At 43.4% G+C, this 5,119-nt stretch overlaps 1 pseudogene; it reads right to left on the bottom strand.

Moving 5' to 3' along the window:
- Positions 1 to 922: 922 nt before the first annotated feature.
- Positions 923 to 2,215, bottom strand: LOC103012778 (BTB/POZ domain-containing protein 3-like; annotated as a pseudogene).
- Positions 2,216 to 5,119: the final 2,904 nt, after the last annotated feature.

Genomic DNA, 5,119 nt, shown 5'->3' with positions numbered 1-5,119 from the left:
TGCAAATGGCAGGGATCAGAAGCTAAATAGGGGAAAAAGAGTTTGACTTTTTCAAACTCTGTATTATAATATGCCATCAACTAAACTATTTGTCGTATGGGACTTTTTTAGGCTTCCTTTTAAAACCATTTTAGTTTAAATTAATAGGCCTGCAACTTTTTTCTAATGACAATAAAAGTTTATAATTTAGTTACTTCTAAAAGGAGTCTCTGTACTGCAATATTTTGTCGTCTAAACTAAAAGAATATAAATCTGTAGCAAAAGTCATGACCTAAAACTTCCAATTTCTTACTTGCTTACTCTACATTGACACTTTGCAGTTTAAAATTTAACAATCTTACGAATTTAGGATTTAAGAAAAAGCAATGCCCAAAAGTAAAATATTTAAAAGGAAATAAAATAAGAAGGTAAACATGACTACTGTCTACTTTCTAAATTATTACTTATTATCAAGCAAAACGTCTTTCAAAATTGTACACTGAGGTTTATCGTTTTGGGGGGAGGGAGGGAGGGGTTCTGTTTAAAAATAATTCTTGTTATTGTTATTTTAGACTATTTATTCCTACTTAAAATAAAGCCCAAAAGAGAATTTGAAGTGATCCAAAAATTTTCCTAAGAGGGACAAAACTGGGAGGTCAGTGGGGCAGTTGGAAAAGAACGCAAAATCTCCCCAGATGTATAGACGCAACTCTAAGAACCACAAGCCTTGATGAGAACTTGGCTCTTTTAGGCATATGGTTAAAAGCTGAATGCTGCATTTTTGCCTGTACATAATTAAAAGGTTGAAAGAAATTAGAACCTGCCTACAGCTCCATTCGTTACAAATTACCTGCGCTGATCGCATATCTGCAGCTGAGCTAAGCACCAAGCAAGCAGGAGCGTGGTGTGCACCTCAGAGCCCGCACTGCTCCGGGAAGCATGCTCAAGCGTAGAATATAAGTTCGGGGATCTGCCCCCCCTGCACCCCGGTGCCGTTGACGGTGACTTTGCCACACTGAACTTCCGTCATGCCTTCCAGTCCAAAGTAGCTGAGCTCATTGCCGTCCAGGATCACGCAGGCCGTGTAGAAGGTGTCCTGCTTAGTCTGCACTGGGTACTCAAACCACACGGGGAAGGTGTTGCTGGAGCCCTCTGAGAAGTACTTGCTCAAGTTCTGCCCCAGGACAACGCCCTGCCGCTTGAGTTCGATCTTGGCGCTGTACTCGGCCGAGCCGCAGCTGGAGCCGTGCAGCCCAAAGCCCGCGATGAACACCCTCTTGTCGACGGCGAACTGGATGCTGTCGCAGCGGCCCCGGTAGCGCCACTGGTTGCTCCGGTAGGCGCACAACTGGAAACGGTGGCAGCGCTGGGGGACGAACCCCCTGCGGGCTTTGCAGCTCCGGCTTCTTGGCCGCGGTGTACCAGAGAAAGATGTCGTTGGTCTCGTTCAGAGTTAAGACTCCGGACTGCACGGCACCGTTTGCAAAATCGTCCAGAGCCATGGTCGGGATGCGGATCAAGTAAAGCGCCTTCCCGAGGACTCCGCGCTTGTTTTCAATGCTCAAAGCCAGATCTTGTTGCTGGCATTCCACTTCAGCCCAGCTGAGAGCTGCCTCGAAAACCACAATTTCTTTGGCATTCAGTTTCCCTGCGGAGGATATTTTCCAGTGTCTGGAAGTCAATATCACAGAACCCCTCAGACTTGAGAGCGAGCTCGGCCTGCGCGTCGATCACCTCCCAGCACCGTTGGGTCAGGCCCGGCTCCTCAAACAGGCAGCTCTGGGACAGGAGGACACAGGCGTTCTTGGCGCTCATGCTGGTCTCCAGGAGGTTGACGCAGGCCCGGGCGAGGTGAGGGACGATGTACTTTTTGGCAGCATAAAGAGTGGCCAAGACTGTGACAGCAGCCAAGTCCATTTCATCACAATAGATGTATTTCAGCATAGCGAGAAAAGCAGCAGGGTCGACATCTGGTATACGGATCTCACCTTTGTCTTCGGCAAGTTCTCCATAAAACATTGCATGGAACACCGAGCTCCCAACAGCTAAAACATATTTGTGTCCTGGCAACTGCTGAGTCCCACCTGGTGGCCCAACCACAAAACGTACATCTGCCATCAAATCATTATTGAACATCACTGCATTTCTCTCTCTAATGGTGGGATAAAGACCCTGCCAATTCGGGGCTGGAATAAGGTTGTGGTTACTGAGATTCTGCTGGTGGTACTGATGGACACTGGTGCTGCTGGAGTTGGCTGGTTTTCTTCGGCGGAATATATCAGCAGCCGTCTTCTTCTTTTTAGTCTTCAAGGTAATTATTTCATAACAAACTGGAGGCAACTTGCTGCTGCTGCTGCTACTGCTGGGATTTTTTTCCTTCGAGCTTTTCTTGGACCTGTTCTTTACCGTCTCGCTCGCGGTCCTTGTCGCCTCAGGCAGCGCCCGCCATCTGCGCTGCTTACAGCTTGCTGCCTCGGCCCGGTGCCTGCTCCTCAGGCCCCGTCCCGGGCACTCTGGGATCCAGCGCCCGGCGGGCTCGGCGGGCACCCGCACGCTGCATTCCTTTTTTTTTTTTAAAGATTTTTTTTTTGATGTCGACCATTTGTTTAAAGTCTTTACTTGTTACAATATTGCTTCTGTTTTATGTTTTGGTTAATTGGCCACGAGGCATGTGGGATCTTAGCTCCCCAGCCAGGGATCAAACCCACACCCCCTGCATTGGAAGGTGAAGTCTTAAACCATTGGACCTCCAGGGAAGTCCCATGAATTGCATTCTTAAAATTACATATTCTAATTGGCTGTTGCTGATGTATTAGAATATTGTTGATGTTTAAATTTTATTTTTATCCACTAAACTTGTTGCGATTTCTTAATAGTTCTAATAGCTTTTTGATTCTCTTGAATTTTCTATGTAAGCAATTATACTTTCTGAAAATAATGACAATTTAACTTCCTCCTTTTGATTCTTAGAACCGTATTACTCTTCCTTGTCTGCTGCATTGCTTACAACCTCTAATACCACGTTAACTCCAGTGGAAACAGACAGTCTTATCTTGTTAAAGGAACACATATCGCTAGTTAGTATGATATTCGCTGTAGTTGTCTGAACTTGCGTTCAGAGATTGCCTTTCTTCCAGATTACTCATTGTGAATGGCCTTCAAGATGGATAGTCAGAAGCTCTAATCAGCAGCAAAACTGTCCCTGGAGCGCTGCTCTGGGAAACAGAGGCAGTTAAGTGACTTCCTAGAGGAGTGTCCTAGCCAGTCTCCGGCAGAGGCAGTGTGGAGTCATTCTTTGACTGTGCTTGCCTCAATCTCCTACATCTGAAATGCATTCTTTACTCATTTGCCCCATTTTTGCATTGTTTTGAAATTTTAACTTAGTGCATTTACTTTTTTCTTTCCAAGTAGATTATAAGATCCTTGAGGATAAGGGCTAAACAGTGCCTTTCTTTCATCTCATATAAACTCTTTAGAATATAAGTTCTATGAGGGAAGAGACTTTGCTGGTGTTGTTGCTACTGTTTCCAGTGGCTAGCACAGTGCCGAGCACTGTAAGCACTAAATATTTTTCAATAAATGAGTCAGCCTCACATTCCTTCAACCCCCGCAGGCTTCAGTCCATGTTTGGCAATTTGCTGTGTGTACCGAATGCATTCAAAAATAGTGGTGGAATGAATGAGCCCTTCCAGGCCCTAGTCTTTCATTTTCATTCCACCATTCTTTCACCTGGACATCTCCATTTCTAAACAGTTTAAGCAAAGCTTGATGTTGATGTATTTGTCAATGCCAGAAAAAAAGTGTTTGACAAGTGTGCAATCTAACTTCATGAATTTCAAAACAGATGACACCCATTTTGATAAATGCATATGATTCTGCAGCTGATGAAAAAGAAAAATGAAAATGGGGCCAAATTACAGTTTGGCACCCAAGACAATAATCAATCTTTCATCACGCTAATGGTCTGTCATGAGACCATAAAACCACATGAAGACAGGAAACAGGAAAGTCCTCACACCAGCTTTCCAAGGGAGTCAACATAATTTGGTTAACAAGACACACTTACCTGTGAATAAAATACAGCTAAGTGTGAACCTGGCAGTTCAATGATAAAATATGTCAAAGCTTTCCAGAAATGATTACCACCATAGCATTGAATAAGGTTACCATGGGCAGAACAGACCAATTGGTAGAGTTAGGTCTATTTTTAAATGTGAGACAACATCTTGCTACTCTTAACAGCACTGCTCTATGCCCCTTAACTGGGGTTACTAACTACCTACACGTTTCTCACTCCCACCATAATGGTCTACCCACGTTTGTTTTTTAAATCACATAGCTGGGGAGACATACACAGAAATCTGATAATCAAGTCCTGGTCCTGCCTTCTAAGGGGTGGCAGTAACATAGGGTGGTAAAGGAGAGATCTCTTGTTGCCACGCCCTCATTTGCCACTGCCACGTTCAAGCTCTTTTCCTGCCCTTCAAGTGCTCTCTTTCAGCTGCATGAACTCAGTTACCTGTTCACCTGTCCCTTTATTTGAAGACAGAAAATCTTCTCCCTGATGCCATTACAGCCTTCATGAACAGTTGTATGTTCTGAATCTGTAAGGTCACTCATCATCCTCCCATAATCCCTTTACTGACTTTAGCTGTCATCCTCCCTCCCTAAACATACTTGCATGGACATATAAGTGATATCATACAGTATTTGTCTTTCTCTGTCTGACTTATTTCATCAAGCATAATATTTTCTAAATCCATCCACATTGCTGCAAATGACAGAACTTCATTCTTTTTTATGGATGAGTAATATTCCATTGTGTGCGTGTGTGTGTGTGTGTGTATATATATATATATATGTATGTATGTATATATACATGTATATATGTATGTATATATATACATATATATATAAAATATCTTTATTCATTCATCCTGAATTCTTTCCAAAGTGCTTTTCCATAAAAATCTTATTGAATCCCTGAAAAGTCCTGTAGGATAAACCTGGCATATTATTACCATCTTATAGATGAAGAAACTGAGGCATGGAAAGGGTCAAGAGCCTTCAGTGAGATATCACTCTAGCAACAGAGTATGGAAGTCACTTCACCCAGCCACTGTATGAAGCTCCTCCTGGA

This window comes from Balaenoptera acutorostrata, chromosome X (genome assembly GCF_949987535.1).
Source record: "Balaenoptera acutorostrata chromosome X, mBalAcu1.1, whole genome shotgun sequence".
Taxonomy (NCBI): domain Eukaryota; kingdom Metazoa; phylum Chordata; class Mammalia; order Artiodactyla; family Balaenopteridae; genus Balaenoptera; species Balaenoptera acutorostrata.
Note: the sequence above shows the minus strand (reverse complement) of the source record. Positions and strands in the feature narration are given on the sequence as shown.